This window comes from Rhinichthys klamathensis, unplaced genomic scaffold, assembly GCF_029890125.1.
Source record: "Rhinichthys klamathensis goyatoka isolate OS25496 unplaced genomic scaffold, OSU_Roscu_1.1 h1tg000054l_1, whole genome shotgun sequence".
NCBI lineage: Eukaryota > Metazoa > Chordata > Actinopteri > Cypriniformes > Leuciscidae > Rhinichthys > Rhinichthys klamathensis.
The window spans coordinates 2715130-2728805 of NW_026606599.1; positions in this window are offsets into that span (position 1 = coordinate 2715130).

A 13676-nucleotide genomic window follows, 5' to 3' on the forward strand; every position below is an offset into this window, starting at 1 on the left:
CCCTGGTCACACTAACAGGTAGAGGCTTATCACCAACCTCAGACATTTTTAGAACATATCGCTGAATGAAAATTAGGGTGTTCTTCAGACGAGATGGATATGCCACGTTCACGTTGTAGATGAAGTAAGCACAAAAAGCATGCAGTGACAGTGACTAAAGTAAATATCAAAGATGGAGACACCCATAACACTGGAAAGTCACAATTTACATGATTTTATAATAAACCAAAACCTCCACAAAACACACACACTTAACAATATGTGTTGTTACGTTCCTGTTTAGTCTAGGGTTGAAGGAACAGGTAACAGAATAAAACGAAAAATAAATGGTGTGATGTGTGGAGGCAGCAAAGTTCAGCCCCCAACCCCAATACTTTATTAAGAATAACCCAAGACAAACTCAATAGAAAACAGGAGGTTTTATTCTAAGGAGTATGGGATGATTTCAAAGCTTCAAGAGGGGGTTATGGAAAAATAACAAACAGAAACCCTCTAACTAGTATGGCGGAAACTAACTAGACTGCACAAGAAAAGAAACGGTACAATAAATACTCTAACTCCCTAATTAACTTAACCAGGAGAAAACAAGATACAATAAAGAAAAAACACCCACCTCTCTAGCAATCCTTTCTCCAAAGACTTAACATAGAAATAAAAATAATAAATACTTTAACACAGATAAAAGTTAGTAAATCATAACTTACAAAATAAAAAAATAAAAAACTTGTTGTAGTCACCAATTACCCCAAGAGTGTTTAACAAGATAACACTGAAGAGAATCAATCAACCACCCAAATTTAATTAAGAAGAACATTCAACAGAACTTCGGGGTTGAGATATGGAACCACACGATGCAGCCTCCACACACACACACACACACACACACCCAGGTCTTTTTCTTTCCGTTTTATGGCCATTCACTCCTTTGGAGTATTACCGCCACCTACTGTATACCTTGCGCACATGAGTAATGGATCTGATTAATAAAAAAATAAAATAATAATTTACATCCCAGAGTATCAGAGCCCGAGCTTCAGCTGACGCTGCGTGTTCAGCTCCTCCAGCTTCCACACTAAGCTCCTCAACCTCCAGGATGACCAGAGTTGCTCTTCCTCCTCAGGCTCTAGATCCTGTGATCTATCCCTGTAAGCTCTAAAAAAGTTATCACGTCCTTAAACCTCTGTCTATCACTCAAACCCTTACCTAATAGGTCCATGACACTCACTGGCCTGTTCTTTATATTACTAAAAAGACCCCTACGCTGTTCTTCATATTTACTACACTTAAAAAACACATGTTCGACTGTTTCAATAACACCACATTCATCACACATACCATTTCCATGCTTCCATTTCCTTTGTTGATTTTAACCCTGTATGACCCATCCTTAGTCTAGAAATCATTACCTCTTCCTTTCTGTCTTCCATAGCACGATTCTTTGTTCCCTACTGATTTTACAATACTATAATACCACCTACCTGTACTGCTACTTTCCCATCTTTGTTGCCATATTCTTATTATTTCTCTATTAATTATTGATCGAACTTCATTTCTTCCTAAAGATATCTTAATATCTACGAAGTTTTTCCTTAACGCTTCTTTTGCTAATTTATCTGCTGTTTCATTTTTTACTAATATCCCAATATGTGCCGGCACCCAACGAAAGTATACAATTATACCCTCTATGTTCAGCCTATATAATAATGTTTAAATTTCTACTATCAGGTCTTCTCTATCAGTTTTTGTTGACCTTATACTTTTAAGTGCAGATGCAGAATCTGAGCAAATTACAGTCGCCATCCTATTCGGCTTAGTCTGCTCTAACCACTGCAATCCTACTATTATAGCTGTTAGTTCTGCTGAATATACAGACAGTTTATCACTCAACCTTAAACTTATTTTCGTCTCAATTTTTGGAATATATACTCCTACTCCCACTTTTTGTTCGACTGGGTCTTTAGATCCATCTGTATACAAGAATAAAAATGTTCTCTCATAAAACCATTGATTTCATAGCTATTAGTATATCTTCCTTCTGCTTTCTCCCGATCCTCCAGCAGTCTCATTTCAAGATTAGGTTCAGGAATATTCCACACTGATACCCCTTTTAATGGCATATTAGGACAAATAACTACATTTTCCAGCCCACATTCCTTAACCCACTGTTTATACTTCACGAGTTCACACTTACATATAATTTGAGGAAATAAGATTTAATGCGTATTTGGCGTGCTGTCCGGAGGGAGGGCTCCGAGCTCGGAATTCAGCCCGAACCCAGAGTACTCCCCCCGTATGTAAGTGATTTTTTGAACTAGGAGTGTGGAGAACTAGAAGTCTGGAGAAGGGGTGGTGGGGGGGATGCTGCAAACTGTCAATGGATCGAGGTAAGACTGTTGAGTCTATATGTACCCTCTTATCATTGATTGCTGATTGCTGTCTACTCGTGTTAATTATCTGAACGTGCTCCTCCCGAACTTAGTTAATAAAACTTCATTTCACGAGTTCACACTTACATATAATTTGAGGAAATAAGATTTAATGCGTATTTGGCGTGCTGTCCGGAGGGAGGGCTCCGAGCTCAGAATTCAGCCCGAACCCAGAGTACTCCCCCCAATAGGCTAAAGAGCAGAGGACAGCCGCCGGACTAAAGACCCCCAAATGAGTGCCGAGATTGGCGGGCTGGCATCTCGAGAAGGGGCCTGGATGCTTGATCGGGGAGGCCCGTGATGGTGGCTCACTGCCTGGACTGACGGCCCCTGTTTGTCTGCAAACGGGGAGCGGTTGTAGTCTACTTGTCCAGGAGGTTTCACACTGCATCCGCTGTGAGACCAAATGCTCGCTGAAATGAAAGGGAAAACGTGAGTGCTCTACCGGGAACGTTCTCGCTCCGTCCGCTGTGAGACCAATGCTTGCTGGATGGAAAGAGGAAAACTGAAGAGAGGAAAAAATGAGTGCTTGCCCAGGAGATTCTCACACTGCATCCGCTGTTAGACCAATGCTCGCTGGATGAAAGAGAAAACGTAAGTGCTCTACTGGGAAAGCTCTCACTCCGTCCGCTGTGAGACCAATGCTCGCTGGACGGAAAGAGGAAAACTGAAGAAAGGAAAAAATGAGTGCTTGCCCAGGAGATTTTCTCACACTGCATCCGCTGTGAGACCAAATGCTCGCTGGATGAAAGAGAAAACGTAAGTGCTCTACTGGGAAAGCTCTCACTCCGTCCGCTGTGAGACCAATGCTCGCTGGACGGAAAGAGGAAAACTGAAGAGAGGAAAAAATGAGTGCTTGCCCAGGAGATTTTCTCACACTGCATCCGCTGTGAGACCAAATGCTCGCTGGATGAAAGAGAAAACGTAAGTGCTCTACTGGGAAAGCTCTCACTCCGTCCGCTGTGAGACCAATGCTCGCTGGACGGAAAGAGGAAAACTGAAGAGAGGAAAAAATGAGTGGTTGCCCAGGAGATTTTCTCACACTGCATCCGCTGTGAGACCAAATGCTCGCTGGATGAAAGAGAAAACGTAAGTGCTCTACTGGGAAAGCCCTCACTCCGTCCGCTGTGAGACCAATGCTCGCTGGACGGAAAGAGGAAAACTGAAGAGAGGAAAAAATGAGTGCTTGCCCAGGAGATTTTCTCACACTGCATCCGCTGTGAGACCAAATGCTCGCTGGATGAAAGAGAAAACGTAAGTGCTCTACTGGGAAAGCTCTCACTCCGTCCGCTGTGAGACCAATGCTCGCTGGACGGAAAGAGGAAAACTGAAGAGAGGAAAAAATGAGTGCTTGCCCAGGAGATTTTCTCACACTGCATCCGCTGTGAGACCAAATGCTCGCTGGATGAAAGAGAAAACGTAAGTGCTCTACTGGGAAATCCCTCACTCCGTCCGCTGTGAGACCAATACTCGCTGGACGGAAAGAGGAGTATTTTTTTTTTTTTTTTTTTTTTACCCGATGAGGGTTTGGTGGGCTTTTTTAATGTGGAACCGGTTGGTCCTGATATAGCTTTGGAAAGCATCAGAGGACCATCTCCCAAGGGCTTGGATCTGCTGTTGGGAAAGGCCTTTTTGGGCTGCTGAGGTTGCTGCCCCGATGCGGAATGAGTGAGTTGAAAAATTCTTTGCTGGAATGCCTGACTGTTGGAGAACAGATTTGAGGTGTTTCTGGAACCAAAAACGCGTCACAGGTTTTTTGGTTTCGTCTAAAAACAGGGGTTCCAGAGGAGATTTAGCCTGGGAACTTCTCCATTGCAGATATGCCAGAATTGACTGGTATGGTTGGATTTGCGAAGCGAGGTTAAAAATGTAAATGAAATGACCTCTTTTGGTTTGGTCAGTCTTACTTTGTTTAATCAAGTATGAAATGGTTTCGCCATCAATTACTGATAAGTCTGAGATGGTGGGGTGGATTTTTGGGTCGAATTTAGAAGTGATGGCGATTTCTGAGCATCTAAGAAAACCAAAAAAGGCTAGGATAAACATGGCATCGAGTGTGCGAGCGGAACTGAGGGGCTGATAGCCTGTGCGGAAAGCCTGAATACATTTGGTGAGAATGTCCAGCGTTATGGGTTGTCTGGCGTCGGGGCGGGTGGGCTGTGATCTTTGAATCCCTTTAATCAGGAGGGAGGTTTGTGAATTGTTTATCTCCACGGAAGGAGCGCCATACATCAGTTTATGGAAAAACTGGATGCCGCTCAAATAACCTTTAATGGACCCGACTTGTAGGCCCTTAATGATATTAAGGTAGGAGATAAAAGAGGTGATTGAAAGAAGAGAAAAATCAGGGAAAGGTAAGTTATAAGAGACATGAAATGTTTTAAAACATCTCCAAGCAGTAACGTAGGATTGAAGGGTCCTGGGAGATACTGCCTGGAGGATACCGTCGAGTGATGCTTCGAGCAGTGGCTTTAATGGGTGGGTTACGGGAATATTAGTTCTGAATAGCGAGGAACTGGAGTTGGGAATTGATCCGCCTCTGGAGCCAGCATCCTGAATTTCTGAGAGGATCTGAGCGCGGATGGATTGAGAAACTGGTGGAGGTTCCATGGCAACTGCGTTAGGCGGCACGGGCATCGGAGTGGCTATGAAAAGAGAATATGGTGATTTAGTTTGTATGATAGAGCTGGGAAGGGTATAATCCGGGGCTGCGAATGTCAGCGGTGCCCTTGGGATTGGATGACCTGCTGTAAATTGAGAAGAAAAGTTAGTCGGAGGAAGTGAGGGATGATAGAAAGCAGTTTGAGCTTGGGCTGCGGGCGGAGGCGGGCCCGCGCTTGTTTGAGTTACATGTGCTGCAGGCCACTGGAAGTGGGCGGGGTTGTAACCTGTTGGGTAGAACTGTTGACATTGTTGGGTCTGTGATGCTAGCGGCGATAGCTTCGCGCTAGTGTCTGCAACTGGAGCTGGAGGCCACTGAAAAGGAAAAGGGTTATGTACAGCAGGAGAATAGTACTGAGCGGCTGCGGGGAGGCCGCTAGGCCCGGCTGTATATGGCGCTGCGGCGGCGGAAGCGGAGGTGGAGGGCTGGGCCTCATCAAAAGGTGGTAGTGGACCTGCCGTGATAAAAACTGGAGCGCGGCCCTGGCTCGCTGAGGGCCGGTTGTTGCGGCGGCTCGATGGGCGAAGCGAGCCGCGTCCTGTGCAGGGAGACGAAGGTGGTGACTGGGGAGGCGAATTTTGAGCCCTGCGGGCTTTGCTCTGCCTGTGGGTCGTCTTAGGAGTTGACTTTAAGGAGACATACAAATCATACAGCTCCGCTTTATTCATTTTCCTTGAAGCTTGTAAATCGGCGTTACCCAGCGCTTGCCTCAATCCAGCTACGGTCCATTTCCCGATGGGTGGGATCGTCGGGACGGCCGAGCGGTAGGAGGAAGCTGGGGAAGAAGATGGAAGTCTTGCCGGGGGCGGCGAAGACTGGTCATGGCGTCTTGATGAGCGCCGGGCTGATCTGGCCGGTGTGCGGCCGCGAGGAGAGGCCGGGGGCTCGAGTGCACTAACCGGCGTAGGAGGGATGACCGTGGGACCGACGGAGTGAGAAGATGCATCCCTGGTGATTTCTTCGTCGGAAGAGGAGCTCGTAGGAGACATAGTTGCAAGTAGCTGAGCAAAGAAGCGAATACTAGATGCTGCAAACTGTCAATGGATCGAGGTAAGACTGTTGAGTCTATATGTACCCTCTTATCATTGATTGCTGATTGCTGTCTACTCGTGTTAATTATCTGAACGTGCTCCTCCCGAACTTAGTTAATAAAACTTCATTTCCATCCAAAACTATTCCCATTATTCTTCTTATATTCCCAACAGTCATTTAAAATTGCTCGTGTGCAATGACTCTTATTACAACCCTGCAAATTAACCCAGTACATCATTGTAAGCTTTTCCCTTCTTAAATCTAGTGGCATCTCCCCCATTTCAACCCTGATGGCATCTAGAGGGGTTGATCTTATTGCTCCACAACAGATTCTAAGTGCCCTAGCCTGTATGTTGTCCAACTTCTTTAGCTCTGATTTTGCTGCAGCACCATACACTGCACACCCATAATCTATACTTGACCGTATTAAGGCTTGATATACATGTAGTAGTGCGCTTTTCCTTGCTCCCCACTCATATTTGGCTATTGAAGTCATGCAATTTATTACTCTTTTGCACTTGTTCTCAATTTTCTTAATATGTCTATTCCATGTTAATTTTCCATCAAATATTAGTCCAAGGTATTTAAATTCTGTCACTCTTTCTAATAATTGACCATATAATTTCAAAGTCAATTGTTCCATTTTCCTTTTCTTAGTAAAAACCATATATTGGGTCTTTAATGTTGAAAACTTTAGTCCCCATTCCACTGACCACCTTTCAACTTCGTTTATTGATTCTTGTATTCCTTTGACTACATTCCCTAAGTTCCTACCTCTTTTCCACACTGCACCATCATCTGCATGCCTTCCCAATACTAGGTTTAACTCTTTCATAAATATCATTAATCATTATGTTAAATAAAAATGGACTGATTACACTTCCTTGAGGAGTACCATTCAGAATATCATGCATTGTTGAAATTTCTTCCCCTATTCTAACCTGAAATGTACGCTTAAACAAGAAATCCAATATCCAGTTGTACATTCTCCCCCCTACTCCGATTTTATCTAGCTTTATTAATAGTCCCTCCCTCCATAAAGTGTCATATGCCTTTTCAATATCAAAGAAAACAGCAACAAGAAATGATTTCATTGTTAAAGCTTTTTTAACCTCACTTTCAAATAATAACAAAGCATCCATTGTAGATATTTTCCTCCTAAACCCACTTTGAGCTGATGATAAAATCTCATTTTTCTCCAAAAAATAATTTAATCTTCTTACTAACATTTTTTCCATCACCTTACATAATGTAAGAGCAATTGGCCTATAACTACCTGGTTTTGCTACTGGTATCACTATTGCATTTTTCCACTCTTTGGGTAAGGTGCCTTCATTCCATATCTGGTTATATACATCCAGTATTACTTAAATGGCTACATCCGGTAAGTTTTTTAACATACTATAGCTTATCATGTCTCTCCCTGGTGTTGTATCCTTTGAATTACTAATAGCAATTTTTAGCTCAAAGAGATTAAAATCATCATCCATGTTACTATCAACTTCTTGTTGTTTCCTACAAATATTCTCATACTTTTTATTTAACTCTTGTCTTCTTTTTAAAAAATATATCACTCAAGTTTTCAACACCCTGGATTTTAGCAAATGTTTTGGCCAATATTTCTACCTTTTCTTTATCTGTTCTGGCCACCTTTCCATCCTCCTCAATCACAGGAACTTGTTTATGAGTATTAACACCATTCATTTTTCTTATCATTCTCCATACCACATGCATTCCAGTCTCTCTCCCAATTGTGTTACAGAACTCCTGCCATGCTTTCCTCTTTGCACTTTTAATTACCCTTCCCTTTTCTTCTGATAATCTATTACTGTATCTTGAGTTATTAACCTTTTTAAAACCCGGAATGCCTTATTCCTTTCTTTAGTTGCCACCGTGCATTCTTCAGACCACCATGGAACATTTTTCTTTCTTTTTCCATTGCCTCTTATTAAAGGTATAGATAGGTTCGCTGGTAAAATAATTTCACTTACTATTTTTTTGTATCTCTCCTCAATATTCCCTTCCATCTTTATATTTTTGAAATGTTCTTCACACAACACACAAAACTCCTCCCATCTTGCCCGTTTAAATCCCCACCTTTCACCCTGATTAAAACTTTGCTTTTGTACTGCACTCTGAATCTCACAGACTATAGGCCAGTGGTCACTGCCCAAATTATCCTCTTGTACACTCCAAGTGCACTTACCTGCTAATGCAGCTTATGTTACTCTGAGATCCAAACATGACAAGTCGCCTTTAACGACATCCATTCTTGTTGATTTTCCATCATCACACCCAGGTCTTCTTTTTCTTCTTCTTCTAGCTTTCCGGCAGGCTAGATGCCTTTCGGCACATTGCTGCCTCCCACAGTTCAATCTCGGTTATCATTTTATGACACCATCATTCTCAGAGGGCTAATCCTGTTGCAGATATAAAATCCATGACTGCATCCACTATCCTCGATTGATTCTCATGAGGATTCAAAATATCTCTCAGTGTCACTGCCTGTATTCCATCTCCTGATACCACAGAGTAAAGTTGTTCTCTTTGCCCTTTATACTGTTGACATACCATAAACACATGATTAACAGTCTGTTGTTGATTGCAGGTTCTACAGAGTCCATCCTCATGTTTGCCCATCTTCGCTAGATCCCATGCAAGTCCACAGTGTCCCAGCCTTAGTCTTGTCATAATTACAGATTGTCTTCTGGATTTACCCAAATAACATTGCTCTGTCTTTACTTTGTTTTGTATTGCATAGTAATGACGGCCCTTTGTTTCCTTTTCCCACTGCCTCTGCCATACTACTATAGTATTTACTTTAATGACAGATCTACATTCAGCAACCCCAATACAACCTGCTAAATCAATGTCTCTTTTTAAAGTAATTTTTGCTGCCTTGTCTGCCACCTCATTCCCTTCTACCCCAACATGTGCAGGCACCCAGAGAAATCCCACTGACCCTCCAGCCTGTTCGATTCTATACAACAGAACCATCAGCTCCATAAACAGATCTGGCCGAGCTCCCAAATTACTTCCTCTCAGAGTTTTTAACACTGAAGCCGAATCTGAGCATAATACTGCTCTCCTTGGTTGAACTTCCTCTACCCACTTTAGTGCCCATATAATAGCTAGAATTTCTGTTGTATACACCGATACCCCCTCAGACAGGCGCTTAAGCTTTACATATTCATATTGTGGGATATAAAAAGCAAATCCCGACTTCCCAGTTTGTGGATCTTGGGATCCATCTGTGTAAATCTGAAGATAAGTTCCCCACTGATTTTCTTTGCTTGACCATATTGGGATATTCTGTGCCTTCATGATGTTTGATGTTTTCCATTATACTGAAATCTATTTCTGGTGTGGACATCAACCACGGTGGTACAACTGACAAGTACACTTGTGGGGCCACCCCTACCTCCTTCAGTCCCAACTCCTCAATTTTTTTTACTGATGTTAAACATAAAACATTCCTTCCTCTTTTTTCCTGATCCCCACTCCCACGCATTAATTAGAACTGTTTTTGTAGGGTGTTCTCCTTTGTGTGGCCATAATTTAACAATATACTGCATTGCCAATTTCTCCCGTCGAATTAATAATGGCATTTCCCCCATCTCTACCAGCAAAGCTGGGACTGGAGTTGTACGAAGGGCCCCACAACATAGTCTCAGCGCCTTCGCTTGCATTACTTCCAGCCTTTTTAAATGTGTATCAGCGGCTGTCCCATAACACACACAACCATAATCCAGTCTAGATCTTATCATTGCCCTGTAGATCATTAGTTGAGTATCTCTGCCTGCACCCCATGTGCTACCCGAGAGGGAACGCATTACATTTATTACTTTTTCACACTTATTTACTACATTATCTATCTGCTTTTTCCATGTTAGCTTCTCATCCAAATGTACACCCAAAAATTTGAACTCTTTAACCCTCTCAATTGCTTGTTCATACAAAAATAAACCACCACATTCAGTTTTCTTATTACCAAATATTATATACTTTGACTTCTCCACTGATATCCTAAACCCCCACTTTTCACCCCAGCTAGTTACTTTGTTCAGAGCTCCCTACACTTGCTCAATTATTTGTTTGACATTCCTGCCCCTTTTCCAGATGGCCCCATCATCTGCAAAAAGAGATTTTCCCAAACTATTTCCAATTTCTTCAAAATATATCATTTATCATAATGTTGAAAAGGACTGGGCTTATCACACTAATCACACCCAGGTCTATGGAAGCATGCTGCTTAAATCCCCACAGCTTCCTCTCCTCCTCCAATCACATCAGTCAGGTTATTAATCATTGGAGTCAGGTGGCAGCCATTACTTCCTGCTTATGGTAAAGAGAGGGAGAGAGAGAGAGAGAGAGAAAGGGGAATAGAAAAAAAAAAGAAAAAAAAAACCTCTTTGGACGTAACAGTGTCCTGGGACATAGCAAAGTTGAAGATTAAAATCTGATAATATTACAGAAAGCATGTTTTAATCAACTTAAAATGGTTGGAAAATATGCAGATTTTGCTAGAATTTAATGACATATCCATTGTATTACTTGTTTATCAATCCTCATGTAAAACAAGCTGCATTTCAAATGCATCCACTTTGTTTTACTTGACTTAGATCGCTGGTCAACACCATGTAAAAAAAACATGGCAACATTTTAGGTTTTATGCATCTAAACTTAAATGTATGGTATACAAAAAAAAAACTGTATATTTCACTGATATAAAGTAGAGCGGGCCTTACATTAGAGCCACATTGTCACATGGTAATTTCACTTTGTAATCACGGTCTGTCTTCTGTGTGTCACTGCGTGAATGGACAAAATAAGAGTGAGAACAATCTCCATCAGAACTGATCTGGAAAATATGATGTCCATATTCAACTTGAATAAATTGATAGTTAAATATCGTGCAACGTACGACGTCCTGCCTTCCCCCTCAAACCTCAACCAGTGGTACGGAGAGGACCCAACGTGCCCCCTCTGTCCATCCCCCGCAAACCTCAAACACATTCTGGTTGGATGCAAGACAAGCTTGTCACAAGGCCGCTATACCTGGCGGCACAACCATGTCCTGAAGTGCCTAGCAGCCACCTTGGAGTGCATAAGAACAATGCTCTGCCTCCTCCATCATTCCATCCTTCATATGCAAGGGAGTTCATTCGAGAAGGGGTAAAGACAGCCAAAGGCTGTACAACAACGGTTATCGGCCAGCTCGGAAAGGCTCGAGACTGGAAATTGGTGGCAGATTTGAACCAAAGGCTTTACTTCCCTTCTGAGATTGTCACAACTAACCTAAGACCAGACCTCGTGCTCTGGTCCCCATCACTCCACATCGTGTACATAATAGAGCTTACCGTTCCCTGGGAGGATGCTGTAGAGGAGGCATTTGAGCGCAAGAGACTTAAGTACACCGAATTGGCAGCTGATGCTGAGCAACGCGGATGGAAATCCAAGGTTTGCCCAGTGGAAGTCGGCTGCAGAGGCTTTGTGGGCAAGTCAACCATCAGGCTGCTTAAGGAACTGGAAGTGCGAGGCCAAACCCTACGCCAAACCATCAAAGCACTCTCAGGTGCAGCAGAAGAAGCAAGCCGATGGATATGGGTGAAAAGGGGAGACTCCAACTGGGACCCTTATACCACCTGTGGCATGTAAGGGTTGAAAGCAGAGGGGGGCACACCTGGGACGCCAGGTGCTGCCGATGAGCCCTCTGGAGGTGTCGTGGGCCTATTATTGAAACACCAGAGAAGGGGGGTGCCCACCTGATGACCCCAATGAAGCTTAAACCCCCATTCTTATCCCACTAAACCATTAAACCCCCATTCTTATCCCACTAAACCATTACCACAGTGAGGAAACCACTCCGATGGATGCATCGTCACCACTCATACCTCAGGTCTTAAACAGGAGATTGTTTCACCTAGTCCTAAATCATAATCTTAGACTGGATCTCTCTTTTCTTTGTGTATTTCTGTGTGCAGTTTGGTCTCCTCCCTCATCTCTTCTCTCAAACACAGGAAGAGTGTGTTTTAGCACACAGCGCTGTTAAATCAGTCTATTAATGTGTCAGTATGGCCTCCAGTGCACTGCCTCTCATCTGTGAGTATCTGATCATATTCTGTTTAGTTTTTCTCTTTTATAATACATTGTATTTAGTTAAAGATCAGATAAAATAATGATTGTTGTGTAGGAGAGTCTATGAATCCACAGCATCACTGCTTATTGTATTATTTATTGATCAGATTTAATGTGATGTTGTTATGTGTTGATCAGATGAAGAGTTTGATGATGCATTTATCTGTGATAATGTGAAAGATGGAGGCAATGTGCACATGTATTTTTGCTTAGTATATGCTTATACTATATATATATATATATATATATATATATATATATATATATATATATATATCAGATGTATTTGTGTTGATATGAGTAATTGTTGAATGATGCTGTATTTATAATCTCTCCATTTGAGACATCAAAACAGTGACCAAACACACAATCTGCTTCTCTATCTCTCTGACTGTCTTACTGAGAAATAATCGCAAAGAGAAGCTAGTTGGCCACTTAAATTTTATTGTCATTATGGACACACATTTTATCAAACCATCTGCGAACAAATGATTTAATTGCAAACATTATTTGAAAACTCAAATTACATTGTCATTGTCATACAAAGTAGAACTTTTCTTAGAACGTCTCTTTCTGAGACACCTTTCAGTTATTTTTAACCAGTTCGCCTGAACTTCATATTTAGTTGTTGAATGATGTCAGTTCACACGTGTGTCAGAATAACCCAGAATAAGTTCATTACGCCGACATATGAACATGTTCCACCAATGCTTGACAATCAGAAAGAATCTCAGACTTTTGTTGTCCTTTTAAACGTTAATTTATTCATATTTTGCAAAGCTGATACATTTAATTTTGAGAAATGTATTGATTTAAAATTGTACTTGAGCTATATTTCTTTAAAATGCTAATATATTAATAGATTTTAATTTAACATTTAATAATGTGGTTTAAGGGCTTTTTTCACACTCGTTTGTTTGAGAGACTGCAAGCGGTCAACACATTTAAAATACTGTGGTCTGAATATGGTTTGTTTTTGGGTCCTTTAGGAGGAACTGAGATCATTTAGTGTTGAGATATGAATTATTTCTGACGAGGCGAGAGCTCTTGAAGAGCTGAAACAAACGAGGTGTGAAAATGCTCTTAGACCAGAAGCATGAGGTCACTTGCAGCCACTATGTATGCACGCAAGTGTCTTTACTCATAAAGTTTATTTTTATGTACTGTGATATAATGCATTTAAGTGGTGTGAAAAGGTGCATGATTCTATATTATTTATACATTTTAATTGTATATTTCATGTTAGGGTTAGGAACATGTTATACACAATTCAATAGTCAGTGAATCAGTGAATCGACTCTCGTATCAGTGACGTCATTGTGTGTGATGATGTTAAATGCTGGAGAATAATCCATCAGTTCTCACCTTTATGAGCATCAGAACAGAAAAACACTTTCAGTTCATGTAGAATAAACTCT